The following is a 17121-nucleotide window of genomic DNA, read 5'->3' as shown; positions in this document are numbered from 1 at the left end:
AGAAGATCATGTGTTTGTTGCGTCGAGTTGCAAAGTGAGGGGACCTCCACCGTGTATTTCCCCTGAATCTAATTGATTATTGTCAGCGAGTCACCCACTATCAGAAGGTTGTCAATGTCCAGCCATGAAGTAAGTTGCAGTGCACCCCATAGTGCAATCAGTTCCAATGTGCAGTTTTCCCCATCCCCACCATGCCAATGAAAATGGTATCGAGTTGTGGGATCAACAGAAAGGTAAACCCCACAACTCATTTTCCACAAGAGGCGGCCCCATCGAAATGGCGAAGATGTTGTCTAGGTCAACCACTAAGATAGTCCTTCTAGAATCCAAGTGAAAATAGGGACTAATTTCTTGGTAGTATGCAACAATGTTCAAGGCCACACAAGACATTATTTGTCTTAAAAAATAAACTTGTTCCTAGCACACAAGATGCCCCATAGCACATATAAAGGGACAATCTGGCATGCCTTAGCATGCAGAAACCAAATAGAGAAACATTCCATAATCAGTGAGAGACCAAGTAGAAAAACTAAATAGAGAAACATTCCGTAATCAGATCAAAATCACAATGCAAAGAGACACCAAGGATGATAGAGACCTAATTAGTTCTTTGTTACATAAAATAAAGTGATTAAACAAGTTGAGGGGCCATTGACTTGTATTTTAAATACCTCTCCATTTTTATTCAGAGGAATCTGACTAAATTCTCTTATCTCATCTATTGTTTTTAGATTTATCAAAATATATATAATCAATACTATACATATCACATTTAAAATTTATAAAAAATACAATTCCCTATATTAATAAAATTAAAAAAAAAATAAAAAAAATTAGATATATTAAATTATTGAAAAATTGGAATTTATTTAGAGTCATATTGGCAACAATCATGGCTACAAGAGACCATGGTAAGTAATGTGAAGAGTCCAAAAAATGGATATTGTTTAACACATAATTAGCCTCTTCAGCCTCTTTTAGGGGCTTACTTTGTGAAGAAAACTATATATATGTATATATATTTAAAGAGCAGGACTACAGTATGTAAGGGATTATTGGAAGGCTGGAGCAGAGAATGACTTATGGCGAGTCTGGAAAAGACCAGAAGAATTCGATAACACTATCAGTCAAGAGATCGGTCAGCTGTATATTAAGGAATTAGACTCTAGAAAAATTAAAATCAGAGATGGTCAGGATATTCTTCGATGGGGGAAGGCAACGAAGGGTATGTTTACAGTCAAAGAGGCATATTATTGGGCGACAAGGGAGGAAAGAGTGGAGGATCCAGTGGAATGGAAAAAGATTTGGCAAAGTAAGTGGTGGCCTAAAGTAACGTATTTTGTTTGGCTGGTGTGTAGAGGGCGGATATTGACATGGGATAATATTCAGAAGAGAGGTATGAATGGGCCATCAAAATGCTATCTTTGTAATAAGGAAGCTGAGACTCAGGAGCATATCATGAACAAATGCCTATTTATTCGAGGGTTGTGGGAGGAGATCAGGGTATTATTTGGCCAAACAAATAGGGATCCAGAGAATCATAGGAATACATTGCTCCAATGGGGCAAAGGTAATTTCCAAAGTAAGGTGGTGCGAAGGATATGGACGCTGGCAGTAGGGTTTACAGTTTGGGAAACCTGGAAAGAGCGAAATCGACGAATTTTTCAAGATAAAAGAAGGGAGGAATCGAGCATTTGGGAGGTAGTCTGTAGGTCAATCAAGGAAACAGTGTTATCTGAAGTTTGGGATGAACAGGACTGGAAATTGACTCCGGAAGAGCAGCAAATAGTATCGAAACTTAATCTTGATATGTCAATGATCTACCCGAATACAAAGGAACGACCCCTAGGTGGAGTGCAGAGTCCTAAGCATTTTAGTTTGCCTGGAGAAGGAAGGATAAAACTAAGTTTTGATGGGGCCTCGAAAGGTAACCCCGGCCAAGCAGGTCTGGGCGGTATTTTTCGAGATAGCAGTGGGGCTACAAGATGGATATATGCGGATTTTGGGGGCGATATGACGAACAATGAGGCGGAGCTGTGGGCAGTTTACCAAGGATTACGCATTGCGGTTAGAAATGGATATTCGAATTTGGAGATTGTGGGCGACTCAAGGATTGTGATTGACATGTTGAGAAAATTACGGGATGGTAAGTGTTGGGACCATGTTGCAAGCAGTTGGCGGACTGCAGGCATAATAAAAGACATAGAAGGATTGCTGCGGGGGATTGAATACACGATTATTTACCATGTCTTACGCGATGGAAACAGGGCAGCGGACCTTATGGCGAATTGGGGAAGCGGAGGAGGCGATAGGCGGATCGATAGTAGCTGGAGGTTAGTAAAGGATGATCCGCGGTGGGCAGAGTTAACCGATATATTAAACCGGGATTTACATGATGCGACGGTGCCAGCGGGGAATCCATAACTACCTACGAATTATGGCAAGCAGGGACACATGTACTATAGCTCATGATGGTGGGAAGAGTATGCAGGTTCGCGCGGATGGCATTAACACTCAGCTCGCTTGGAGTCATAACCACAACGCCCCATTGATCATTCCAAGAAGAGATTGGGACTGGGTACCGAGGATGAGAGGACACTCCGTCAGACTGATGGAGATTGAATCCACTTATGTTAATACATATGGAACGCGGAGTAATGACGATTTTGAGAGGCATCGAAGCTATAGGAACCCAAGGTGGCGGATTGGCAATGCATTCAGACTTGCATGCATGCGATTGAATTGGAGTTGGGGATTAATTGGGAATTGTCGGGCAGGGAAGAGTAGTCAGAGGATTTCGGTGATAGCGGAGGAAGAGGAAATGGCGGAGGGTCAAGACAGGGATGTAGGACGCTGGACGAGGAGTAAGGAGGTCAGTCGAGAGGCGAAGGGTAAGAACCAGGTAGAGGAGACCATTCGGAAGATTATGCTTACCATTTCAGATGATTCAGAAACTGAGTTTGACATACGGGATTACCTTGTGGATGATGAACCCCGGCGTGGACAAGAAGGTATTGATAAGCGGGGAAAAGGACAGAGGAATGAGGCCGACGACCGGGAGGAAGAACAGGAGTCTGAGGAAGAGGGGGAGAGACAAGTGGGTGGCCGACGAGGGCGGAGACGGGGAGGGCGCGGGCAGAAGAAGGAAGGCGCCTGTCAGCGGGGCAGAGGGAGTTTCAGTGGGAGAGGAGGCAGAGGGGGCAGGACAGCAAGAGTTGAGCTTGAGGAAGAAATGGGAAGTGAGGCTAGAGGGAGGAAACGCGGTAAGAGAGATATGAAAAAGAAACTGCAGGAGGCAGAAGAGGCTTATCATCAGCATACTCATCCAAACATTCGAAGAATTATTGAACATTTGGAAGAGGAAGCATTGCAGGAACAATCAGGGTCAGAACTGGAGGATTGGGAGGCATATCTGCCTGATCCAGGACATACCAGAGGCAGGATGACATTATATAAACAATCTTTGCATGTCTATTGGGGCATGAAACGATTATTAGCTAAAGCACTTGAACAGGTAGCCCTGGAAATGGTAGAAATGGCTCAGGGTATACCTGTCATGAAGAAAGAGCTGAAAAATCTTCAAGTCACCTTAATGATGCAAGATAGGAAGATGGATGAGATCCTGAAGTTTCTTCAAGCCAGTGGTATGGGTGTTAAGACAGAGAATGAGGCAAATCTGGAGACTCGGACCTAGTAGCAGATGGAGCAACTGAAAAGAGGTTTTTTGCTTTTAGTTTTCTGTAGATATACTAGTTTTGCATGACTCAAATCATATTCTGTTTCACTGTAGGAAAGGTAGATGGATATGTAATATGGGAAAAAAGACTGATGGGTTTCTATTTTTGGATAACGGGTTATATAGCATGGGTAGAAAGACTGATGGTATTTTATTTTTGGATGGCTGTTAAGAACCTCAGGTGGTCAAGAAACCCGGTTTCCCTTCGGGGCGGGTTGAGACCGGCCCATATGTTTATGTTTATGTTTCCTATTTTACGGTAATAGAAATGAAGAATCTCGCCTTTGCTTACAAAAAAAAAAAAAAAAGTTTAAGTATAATAAATAAAGTAAATTAATTATGTTTTTTTTAGATGCTTATTTTGTGAAGAAAGTTATTTATATTTTTCTTTTCTTAAGTTTAAGTATAATAATTAAAGTCAATTAATTATTCTCTACTATTAAGTAATTTTTTAGGATTAATAATTTAATTATTTAAGTGATATAAAAATAATTTCGACTAATGAATTTGATTTGATGAAAATTATTAAAAAAAAAACAAAGGTGAAAACACACTTTCAAGTGAAAGAGTAATCATAAAAATAAAGTGATTAGAAGAAAGCCAGTAATTTAATGGACTAGGTGGGCAAAGAAGGAGTGCCAATGGATTGAGGTTAAGTAGGAGGAGATTGCAAAGCCAAGTTGCTAGAGTGAGATTAAGGTGATATGGAGGAGGGTGGGTTGTAATTGGAAGATCTAGTTTTCCCTAGTCTACATTAGGGGCACACAAGGAGGGTGTAGTTCAAATATTTTTCCATCTTCAATATATTATCTCCAAGGAATTTCCATCTTCAATATATTAATTTAGATAGATTTCTATATATACTCTGATCTTCAAAAATCAATGACTATCTTTTGTTTACTTCTCTTTTATTGTTGTAAGAGACGTTGGCCAACTACCAAAACCTCATCTCAATTTCAAAATATGGACATTGAGGTAATATCTCAAAGATGAATGGTCAAGAGTTGGGGAAGAGGGTCAGCGTTCCCACCCAATCGGTGGAGAAATTTCAATGGACGGGAAGCGAGAAGGCACGCGGAATTAGTGAAGCTTGACTTTGTTCAATTCAATCTCTTTCGTTTCTTTATATATTTGCGGAACCCTTCTTACATTTTCTTGTATTCGCCTCCTCTGTGAAGTTGAAGACATTACTCATTCATTTCTATCTCCCACAGGGGAGCACATCATAAGAATATGTGTTCTTCTTCTTCCTAATTCAATGTCTCCCACTGTTCATCTTTGTGCTATTCTCCTTCTCTGCTCCTTAACATCATGTCCCCGCAGTCAGTACGAGGACTATATTTCGACTACATCTACATGTGGGAACGTTGAATTCGAGTATCTTTTCGGCATAAATGGCAGCGGCTGTGGTGACCCTGAATTTCAGTTACAGTCGTGTGATTACGAGAGTCATACTCTGATTGAAATTGGTGGGAACGAATATCACATATTGGAGTCCTCTTTCTTGGCTGATAGTAGCAATTATAAAATATTGACAATTGTTAATGACAATGTCTGGGGCGGTAATTGCAGTCTTTCAGGCAACTACCCTCAATTATGGAGGTATGGCTCTCATTTTCCGCTTCTCCCTCCATACAGTAATCTCACACTTTGGAAGCGGTGCCATCAAGTTCCTGAGAACATTAATGGATTTCCAGTGCATAATTTGAGTTTATGTTGTTGGAATATTAATTCCAACTGCAATACAGGGACAGCGACGGCAGCACAGCGGCAGCGACTAGGGACACCGCCGATCAGCGATCGCCGATGATCGGATCGGCGAGTCGCAATGGAGGACTTACAAAGAGGTCTGGGCTTTTATATTTTGCGATGAGGGATCGCCGATATCGCATCGGCGCTTTCAAAGAGGGGGCAGGGCCTTTCGCACATATATATTTGTGATCCGATGAGCCGGACCCGACGGGTATTCAACATTTTATTTCATGTTGTTTCAGTTCTGCCAGTGGCTATTTTCCCATGTTTCCAATGTTTCCAAGCTTAAGTCAAAATCCATCGCATCGGTGGATATCGCATCGACGGGTCGCAAATCGGCATTTCACTATCGGGGAAACCAAGGGTGCTCAACACTTTCATATATGCGCACTATGCGATATGCTGGACCCGATAGAATCCCAAATCTCCTGTGCATATACTTTCAAGTCCGGTTTCCGCCTGCGATAGTGTAACGGCATGTATACGTGAGTTTTGCCGCCATTTACTTCAGTAAAGTAATCAATGGTATTTACTCCGGTTGGTAGAATATAGGTAAAAGACTTTCAATTTTAATGTTTTTTTTTATGCACGGAGGTATGGCGAATTAAAAGATAGGTATGGTCATTTTGTTAAAAATATACGCAATGTAAACTTGTGTGCATTTTTTTTGGTTGGTTCATTGACCATGTATTATATATGAAATGTAATGGTAAGAACGCACAGTAGTGCAAGAAAAAGTCGAAGTGAAATCAGAACAGAAAAAATAATGTGTTGAGTGCTGAAAGTTTTTTTTGTAATATGCAAAGTGCATAATGTGAATTTTTATTACAGCAATATATGTAAAAGTCTGTTTTTACAGCAGTAAATGTAAATGAGATTTTCACACACAGCAGTGAAAAATCTCAGGAGGAGACAGAGTAATATTTTGTTGTTGAAATATTTTTTTTGGTGAATCCCTCTGAGTGAAAGAGGATGAATTTTGTATCAGGAATTTTACTTTAATGAATACAAATCTTTTTATGGGTGTGTAATACTCTGTTCTCAGAAATAAATTAAAGCTTCCCTGTGCTAAGATCCTGGAGAGAAACAGAGCATTGTCTCTGTGTTCAGTTAGTTTGTTTTTTGGAATCTTACCAGAAAAATTTCCAACAGTGGTATCAGAGTGGATCCAGGCTCTTTGAAGGGTTCAAAGAAGCTGAAGGAAGCAGTTTTTTGCTGCAACAACTTCTCCAGCAGAGTGAAGTCTCAGGCAGAAGAATCCAAGTCAAGGATTTAGAAGCATAGCTGAGAATGCAAGGGATGGCCAGCACCAGCACTAGTATGGGTATGTTTAATACCCAACTCCCACAGTTTAATGGGAAAAACTATGACTATTGGGCAATAACCATGAGAGCCCTGTTTACTTCTCAAGATTTATGGGAACTTGTTGAATATGGGTTTGAAGAACTAGCAAATGAAAATGAGTTTAACAGCTTAACTCAGGCAGAAAAAGATCTATTGAAGAGCAATAGGAAGAAGGATTCAAAAGCCTTTGTATTTTTGTATCAAGCACTGGACCAAAGTGTGTTTCCAATGATAGCAGCAGCCAAGACATCCAAAGAAGCATGGAAAACTCTCAAGACAACCTATCAAGGCATGGAGAAAGTGAAGACTGCAAAACTACAGTTTCTGAGGAAAGATTTTGAGAATCTGTGCATGAAGGAGTCAGACAATATTAACTCATTCTTCACACATGTGATTGATCTGGTCACACAAATAAGAACTTTTGGAGAAATTCTTGAAGAAAGGAGGATTGTGGAGAAAATATTGAGAGTCCTACCCTCAAGGTTCCATGTGATTGTCACCACCATAGAAGAAACAAAGGATCTCTCAAATTTTTCAGTTGATGAACTTCGTGCATCACTGATAACACATGAGCAGAGGTTGAGTAGAAATGAAAACTCATCTCTAGAACAAGCCTTCAAGACCCAGATGTCCTTTGGAAAAGGAAGAGGTCAAGGCAGAGGAAACAAGAGAGGAAGAGGCAGAAGCCAAAACAGAGGTGGAAGGAACAGTCCAGCAAATGCTCAAGGAAGAGGCAGCAATCTAAATTAGAACCAAGGTCAAGGAAGCAGCCAACAAAGAGGACAACATCATGTTCAATGACAAAGGTATGAAAAATCCAATGTCCAATGTTATTACTGTAAAAAATATGGGCACTATGCCAGTGAATGTAGGAAGAAGCAGCATGATATGAGTAATAAATCCAATGCAAATATCACTAGAGAAAATATCAGCCAAGATAATGTACTTTTAGCTTGTAATATGGCTGAAACAAATAGTGATGATATATGGTTTCTAGATTTCGGTTGCAGTAACCATATGACAGGAAACATAACTTTGTTTTCTGCTTTAGATCAAAGTGTGAAGTCACAAGTCACACTTGGGACTGATAGCAAAATTTCTGTTATGGGTAAAGGAGAAGTTAGAATATTTACAAAGAAAGGTGAAAAGAAAACCGTAGCAGATGTCTATTATGTTCCAGGAATGAGATGTAACCTCTTAAGTATTGGATAGCTTGTTCAAAAGGGATACAATGTTTTCTTTGAGAATGATGTTTGCACCATCATGGATAGAGCACCCAGCAAACGATGTATTGCTGAAGTGAAGATGACAAGGAACAGAATGTTCCCTCTCAGAATAAGGGTAGATTCGAAAAACAAAGAAGTAATTGCAGCAGTCACCCAAGAGGCTTTCCAAAGTGTGCCAAAGGATGAAAATTGGTTGTGGCACTTGAGATTTGGACATCTCAACTTTGGAGGTCTTAACTTGCTGAGCAAAAAAGGAATGGTAAGGGGATTACCATTGATAGAGAAACATGACAGCCTTTGTGAAGGTTGTATTTTGGGAAAACAACACAGAGAAAGTTTTCCATCAGGGACAAGCATAAGGGCAAAGGCACCCTTAGAGATTGTCCACTCAGATTTATGTGGACCAATGCAAACCCCATCTTTAGCAGGTAGCCAATATTTTCTAACATTTATTGATGATTTTACAAGAAAGACCTGGGTTTATTTCTTGAAGAACAAAAGTGAAGTGTTTGAAAAATTCTGAAATTTCAAAGCACTTGTAGAAAACCAAAGCGGGCTGCATATCAAAGTTCTAAGAACTGATAGAGGAGGTGAGTATATCTCCAAAGAATTCCTATGGTTTTGTAGAGAAAATGGAATACACAAGCAATTTACAGCTAAGTACACCCCGCAACAAAATGGAGTTGCCGAGAGGAAGAATAGGACCATCATGGATATGGCGAGGACCATGTTGAAGGCAAAGCATTTGCCAAATGATTATTGGGCTGAAGCTATACATTGTGCAGTATACATTTTGAATAGGTGTCCTACAGAAGCAGTGATGAACAAAGTGCCGGAAGAAGCATGGAGTGGGATAAAGCAAGGAGTCACCCACATGAAAGTTTTTGGGTGTGTGGTTTATGCACACATTCCAGATCAGCTAAGGAGGAAGTTGGACAGCAAAGGGGAAAAATGTATCTTTATTGGATATAGTGAGGATTCCAAAGATTACAGGTTGTATATCCCATCAACCAAGAAGTTCTTTGTGAGTAGAGACATTCAGTTCATTGAAGAGGAAGCTTGGGATGGAAGCATAGAGAAAACAATGAATGTTAAAAATTGTTTGTCTTATGATGAAGAAGATGAGGAGATGGCTGAAATACATCCCCAAACAGCAGCGCCAATACAAGGATAGCAAGGGACACCCTTGAGGAGAAACGAGAGTACTTCTCCAAGCACACCACAAGAAGGAAATTCAAGTGCATCCTCAAGCACTTGCACACCAAATGAAAGAGTTAAGAAATTCAGAAATTGAAGTGATATTTATTATGAAGGAATGAATTCTTTGTTTGCTTTGTATTGTCATGTTGATGACCCTATTCATTTCAAAGATGCAATTAAAGATAAGAAATGGATAGAAGCTATGGATGAGGAGATGAATGCCATAGAAAGAAACAAGACATGGGATTTAGTTGAGCTACCAAAAGGTAAAGAAGTCATTAGAGTCAAATGGGTCTATAAGACCAAGTGCAATGCTGAAGGCAAAATTGAAAGACATAAGGCAAGGTTGGTTGTCAAGGGATACAAGCAGCAGTATGGGAGAGATTATGAGGATACTTTCGCACCGGTTGCAAGAATGGAAACCGTGAGAGCAGTGTTGTCCATAGAAGCACAAAACAAATGGAAAGTTTACCAAATGGACGTGAAGTCAGCCTTCCTAAATGGAGTGTTAAAGGAGGAGGTTTACATTGAACAACCTCTAGGCTATGAGAAGAAAGGCCAAGAGAACAAAGTGTGCAGATTGAAGAAAGCTCTTTATGGGCTGAAGCAAGCGCCAAGAGCATGGTATAGTAGAATAGATTCCTATCTACTAGAAAATGAATTTGACAAATGTGAGGGAGAACCCACCGTCTACATCAAAGAAAAGGATGGTAAAATTTTAATTGTAGTGTTGTATGTTGATGATGTGATTTTTACAGGTAAAGATAACTACCTCATTGAAAATTTCAAATCAGTCATGAAAGAAAAATTTGAAATGACTGACATGGGTTTGCTGAGATACTTCTTAGGAATAGAAGTAGATCAAAATGAAAATGGGATTTTTATCTCACAAGCAAGATATGTAAATGAAGGGTTGGACAGATTTAACATGCAAGAGTGCAAGGCAGCAATCACTCCCATAGTAATGGGATTAAAACTCAGCAAAGAGAACAGCAGCAAGGATTTTGATTCTAGTTTCTACAAGAGTATAGTTGGCAGCCTTATGTATTTAACTGCAACCAGGCCAGATATAATGTTTGCTGTTAGTTTAATTTCCAGATTCATGGAGAGGCCAAAAGAAGCACATTGGCAAGCAGCAAAAAGAATTCTGAGGTATGTCAAAGGTACTAAAATGTTTGGCATTTATATACTGTCTCAGAATGTTCAGATTTAATTGGATACACTGATAGTGATTGGGTTGGAAGTATAGATGATCGGAAAAGCACATTCGGTTATGTTTTTCACATGGGTTCAGGAGCCATTTCATAGGCTTTTAAGAAACAACCTATTGTGGCATTGTCTACAGCAGAGGCTGAATATGTGGCAGCTACAGCAGCAGCATGTCAAGCAGTTTGGATGAGAAGAATGTTAAGGAGCTTAGGCCAGGAGCAGGCAAAAGCAACAATGATTTTTTGTGACAATAGCTCAGCTATTGCATTATCAAAGAATTCAGTGTTTTATAAGAGAATGAAACACATTGACACAAGGTTTCACTACATCAGAGAATTGGTAAGCAATGGAGAAATCACTTTACAACATTGCAAGACTCAGAAACAAGTAGCAGACATTCTGACAAAGCCATTGGATAAAAAAAGCTTTGAATTTTTGAGGAAGTGTTTGGGTATGACTGAATGCCCAGCAGTTGAAATTAAAGGGGAGTGTTGGAATATTAATTCTAACTGCAGTACAGGGACAACGACGGCAGCACAGCGGCAGCGACTAGGGACACCGCCGATCAACGATCGCCAATGATCGGATCGGCGAGTCGCAATGGAGGACTTACAAAGAGGTCTGGGCTTTTATATTTTGCGATGAGGGATCACCGGCGCTTTCAAAGAGGGGGCAGAGCCTTTCGCACATATATATTTGCGATTCGATGAGCTGGACCCGACGGGTATTCAACATTTTATTTCATATTGTTTCAGTTCCGCCAGCGGCCATTTTCCCGTGTTTTCAATGTTTTCCAAGCTTAAGTCAAAATCCATCGCATCGGTGGATATCGCATCGGTGGGTTGCAAATTGGCATTTCGCTATCGGGGAAACCAAGGGTGCTCAACACTTTCATATATGCGCACTATGCGATATGCCGGACCCGATAGAATCCCAAATCTCCCGTGCATATACTTTCAAGTCCGGTTTCCGCCTGCAATAGTGTAACGGCATGTATACGTGAGTTTTGCCGCCGTTTATTTCAGTAAAGTAATCAATGGTATTTACTCCAATTGGTAGAATATAGGTAAAAGAATTTCAATTTTAATGTTTTTTTAATGCACGGAGGTATGGCGAATTAAAAGATAGGTATGGTCATTTTGTTAAAAATATACGCAATGTAAACTTGTGTGCATTTTTTTTGTTGGTTCGTTGACCATGTATTATATATGATGTATTATATATGAAATGTAATGGTAAGAACGCACAGTAAGAAAAAGTCGAAGTGAAATCAAAACAGAAAAAATAATGTGTTGAGTGCTGAAAGTTTCTTTTGTAATATGTAAAGTGCATAATGTGAATTTTTATTACAGGAGTGTATGTAAAAGTCTGTTTATACAGCAGTAAATGTAAATGAGATGTTCACACACAGCAGTGAAAAATCTCAAGAGGAGACAGAGTAATATTTTGTTGTTGAAATATTTTTTTTGGTGAATCTTTTTGAGTGAAAGAGGATGAATTTTGTATCAGGGATTTTACTTTAATGAATACAAATCTCCTTATGGGTGTGTAATACTTTGTTCTCAGAAATAAATTAAAGCTTCCCTGTGCTAAGATCCTGGAGAGAAACAGAACATTGTCTCTGTGTTCAGTTAATTTGTTTTTTGGAATCTTATAGAAAAATTTCCAACATATGTGGAGATGATTGGTACTACAGTTTGAGTCCCCACATTTAAATGTAGAGGGGGCACCTTTCTGTAATTCATTTCAACTACCAGTGAGTCAGAACGTCTCTCAGCAGCAACCCATTAATAATAAGACGTTACTGGCGCAGGGTTTTGAGGTAACATGGAATGTCGACCCCAAAAGAGAACAACGCTATGCCGTTTGTTCGAATAATAAAGGGGTTTGTGATTATAACAAATCCGAATCATCAATATTTCTTTTGCCATTGTAGCCATGGCACATCTCATCCACACAAATGCCCCTGCAGTGGCAGGTTACCCGATTGCTTTCTACATATTTGATTATGACGCTAAGTCTGTGATTTCACTTACCAAAAACTGTGGATTCTTACAGGTTCAAGAGATTGCGGAAACATATCAGCGATTATAATCGATAAACTATATGATTTTTTCATATTTAATATCTCTGACTTAACCTAAAGGGTGAATTTGCATTTTTTTTCCACTAAAATTATCTTCAGGGTTGGACGTAGATGACATAGATATCAATTTCTTCATTCCACCGCAGGTTGCTCCGTCGGAGTTGCACTGACAGTAATAGCATTAGTAGCGTTCTTATGGTTTATGTAAAGAGAAGAAAATCTTCTGCCGTGAGCTCTACTTCAAGGGTTGAGAAATTCCTAAAGCAATACGCTTATGAAATGGCAACCAGATATACACATTCTCAGCTCAAGAAGATCACAAACAACTTTGCAGAAAAGTTGGGAGAAGGAGGTTTTGGTGTGGTGTTTAAAGGAAAACTTCCAAACGGAACTTTAGTGGCTGTCAAGATACTGGACAGGCAACTGCACAGCGAGGTCCAATTCATGAACGAAGTGGCAACCATTGGATGCGTCCGTCACTTGCATTTGGTTCGGCTGTCGGGGTATTGCTTTGAAAACATTACAAGCGCTGTGTTATATGAGTACATGGTCAATGGATCTCTGGATAAGTTTATATTTACTAAGAAAGAGGAGCAAGTGTTAACGTGGGAGCAACTGTATTCAATTGCTTTGGGTGCGGCTCGTGGAATTGCATATTTACACCAGGATTGCGAGAAGCGGATCATACACTTTGACATCAAACCTCACAACATATTGCTGGACGCAGAATTCACGCCAAAAGTTTCTGATTTCGGGCTTGCAAAACTTTGCGGGAAGGAAGACGATCATGTATCAATGACAGCCGGGATAGGGACGCCTGGATATGTTGCGCCAGAGGTGTGTGTCGCAAATCTGGGTCCTGTTACAGATAAATCAGATGTCTACAGTTTTGGCATGCTTTTGCTAGAGATTGTTGGGGGGAGAAAGAACATTGATTGGAAGGCGAGCCGTTCCAGCCAGTTTTTCTTTCCCCAGCGGGCTTTCAAGCTGCTCCAGAGTGAGGAATTAGAGAGGAGATCAAGAGAAGGAGAAGAAACTGAAACAGAAGATCAGCAGAAGGTGAAGAGGCTGACGAAAGTTGGATTATGGTGCATTCAATATAACCAGAAAGATCGTCCTTGCATGAACAGGGTTGTTCAAATGTTAGAAGGAAATGGAGACGACGTACCCAATCCTCCTCCATCGTTCGGTTCCCCACCTACAACTGAAATACATCCACTACTTTCCACGGAAAGATCTTCTTCAATTTAAATCGAATGTTTCATAGCAGTTTAGTAAACGTTGTGTTGTTGCAAATCTTACGCTCCATAGTAAATAAATAAAGATCTTGTTCAATTTGCATCGAATGTTTCAGAGCTATATGGATAGTGATCTTTTATGGTTCTTTGTAAGCTTAAAATTTTTGTAATATGAGTATTTGTCATGCAGGTTTATGGTTCTTTACAAAGTTAAGAATTTGTAATATGAATATTTGTGATGCAAAGTATAAGAGCAGAAGTTAGAAAATGAAAAATTGTTTATAAACCTTTAATTTTAACGGTTAACGGTTAGATTGTGTGTATTCTTTGCATTGTTAAATTTATATAATTTTTAATTTTTTTAAAGATTATAAATTTTAGTACGCTTATTTTAAAATAGAGCACATTCATAATTAAGTTGGAAGTATCAAATTCAATGAGTAAAATATTGATAATGAACTATTTTGATTATATTTGAAATATGGACCAATTTTTTTTTGGGAGTAAAATGGTCGCCATGGGTATTTGCTTTTATTTCAAATATTTAAAATAGGCAAGTTAAAAATATTGTTATATTTGAAATTTGATGCGTAAGTTTCTAGATTTTATTGATCATTCAAAAAATATGTCAACATTTATCACAATTTGTTACTTAGATACTGTCCAAAAAATAATAATGTCTTTGTGTTGTTCCAACCATGACACAAGATTCCTATAGCTAGCATAATAATTGAAACAATATATCTTTTTATTTGCAACATAAAAACAATGATGTTACATATAGAAAATAGAGACCAAGAACATTGAGAAATCTATCTTACAAAGCTCAAGTTGCACTCTTGCAGTGATGCTACGTATAGAAAATAGAGACCAAGAAAATTGAGAAATCTATCTTAGGAAGCTCAAGTTGCACTATAGCCATAAGAAGACCATGTCGACATGGAGACGCCAATTGGAGCTACATGGATTCACGGAGCCGCTGTAGTTCCTCATTCGTTCTCAAGGCATGTTGGAAGAAGGGAGAAAAGCAAGAAAGCCAGAAAGGATGTGGTGCAAGGGTAGAGGCCTCAAGTGGAAATAGGAATGGAGAAAAGTGAGGTTTCAAGTGATGTGAAGACAGGGAGGGAAGTTGTCAATGAGTAGTGGGGAGGAAGGCAATAGAGGAGAAGCGTAGTGCAAAGTAAAGGTAAAAAAAAAGGCTACAACAAGGCACCAAGGAGGAAGAGGAGGTCTTTCAGCTGAGCACCATAGCAGATTCTAAAGAACCAATGAATGAAACAATGAAACACATAGGCTCCAAGAGAGAGAGAGAGCTAAGATGAGGGAAAACTTAGAGATTAATATGTCCGCATTTAAAATAAGCACAAAATATTTGCAAATGGTGGTGGGATTCGTATAGTCATTCGAGTCCATAGGAGTGGCTGATGAGGTGATTCTTTCATCGAGGAGGCTAGGGACTAGAGTTACCCAAGTTGGAGGAAGTCAAGACTAGGACGAAGAGTTGAACGATGAACCACTAACAATATTCCTAGGTCATACATCTAAATTATGAAAATATGAAGCACCAAGGGGTGAGGGGGAGCCAAGCTCTTAGCCAAGAAACTATGCAACTGAGAACTTCATTGAAATAGTCACAAAAGGAGGAGGAAGGGGTGGCCAGGTTGTCAGGACATAGACCAACAATAACAATGTTAAGAACAATGTAAAACCGTAGTACATAGGTAAATATCATGTGGAATCTTGGCTCGAACTGTCAATTAAGTCCGTAAAATGCGACATTAAGTGTTGCATGCAATTAGGGGTTAGACTTGATAACAAGTGGGATAGTGACATCGTTGAGGGGATGGGAAGGTGGTGGTGTCATCCCATCATCTTCACTCGAGCATGTGTCCAACCCAATTGGGGGTAACTATTTTTAATTTTAATTAATTAAATGTTAAGAAATTAATTTATTAATTATAAAAAATATATATTTAAATTTTATGTTATTTTAATAAGGGAAAATTATTTTTTCCTTTTCGAAATATTAAGAGAGTTTTTTAACTTTTTCTTATAATTTTATATATCTTTATCTATTAAAAATTAAAATAACATATTTTTTTGTTTTCCAAAGAAAAAAACCAAATAATATTATTGGAGGATAACAAAGTTAAATGGGTGAACTAATAGAAGTGATATTTCCATCACCGATTTTAGGCCAAAGTCTAAAGAGACTTCAAAGGTTTAAGTCCAAAGAAAGAGATTGAGAGATATATATGTAAAAAAAAACTCACTACTTGTGATAAAGATACTTAAAAGGTTTAATTCCAAAGAAATAAATTGAGATATATATATATATATATATATATATATATATATATATATATATATATATATATGTAAAAAAAACTCGCTACTTGTGATATTAGCATGAAGTCCCAAAAAAAATAAAAATTCATAAAGTTATTATAGTTGTGGGGGGCACAATAGCTTTTCTATCAAATTTTTTATTCTAGAAAATGGTTACCATAGTGTAATAGAAACATCTACATAAATTAATCATTCAATGTCAAAGGTCCTCTCACTATGGAATTCCTTCAATAATTCAACTTAGAAATAATATGAATTTGTTTATGTTAGGATCCTTTGGTCTCATGAGTAACTTATTGGTGCTCCATGCTATCCTTGAATAATATGTTGTTGTTCATATCTTTTTCTTTGTATATAAGAATGAAAATGATGTGAGTAAAAGAAGTTTCAAATTGGTTGATGTCTTAAAAAAAGGTGTAACAAGAAGTTTCTTAGTTCAACATGGCCTTTCATCCATCATATCACAAGAAAGGAAAGTGAAACTTGTTAATGAGTTAAAAACAAAAGTATTTAATAGTCATGATTCATGGAAGAAGACAAATTTACTTTTACATTATTTTTTAGGATTCCCTTATTGGTTGGAAAGTAAAACAACATGTCAAAATCTTAAAAACTTGGATGTCTTATAGTCATGAAAAAAACTCATTTGAATTTTATTTGTAAGTTTGAGATGTTTATTTTTACATTATCTTTTAGGATGCCATTATTTGTTGGAAAGTGAAACAACAACATGTCAAAAACTTAAAAACATGGATGTATTATGATCATGAAAAAATCTTATTGGACTTTTATTTCTAAGTTTGTGATGTTCTTCTTTGTTGGAAAGAGAAATATCACGTTAATCAATTTTTTATTTTTTATTTTGTAAATTAATTTCTATTAACTTAAAAAAGAAAATTACATTAGGATGCAAAAAGCTTCATATAATTTCTAGTATTACATATGAGGATTTTTCATGGATTTCCCTTTTTTCTCCTTTTT

The 17121-nt window shown here is 38.1% G+C and overlaps 1 pseudogene; it reads left to right on the top strand.

Annotated features, from left to right (window-relative positions):
• Positions 1-12748: 12748 nt before the first annotated feature.
• Positions 12749-13804, top strand: LOC149244439 (rust resistance kinase Lr10 pseudogene; annotated as a pseudogene).
• Positions 13805-17121: the final 3317 nt, after the last annotated feature.

The sequence above is a fragment of the Pinus tabuliformis genome, chromosome 8 (assembly GCF_031772625.1).
Source record: "Pinus tabuliformis cultivar Carrire ecotype Pingquan chromosome 8, CPIR1, whole genome shotgun sequence".
Classification (NCBI taxonomy): domain Eukaryota; kingdom Viridiplantae; phylum Streptophyta; class Pinopsida; order Pinales; family Pinaceae; genus Pinus; species Pinus tabuliformis.
This window is presented reverse-complemented; position numbering and strand designations above follow the sequence as displayed.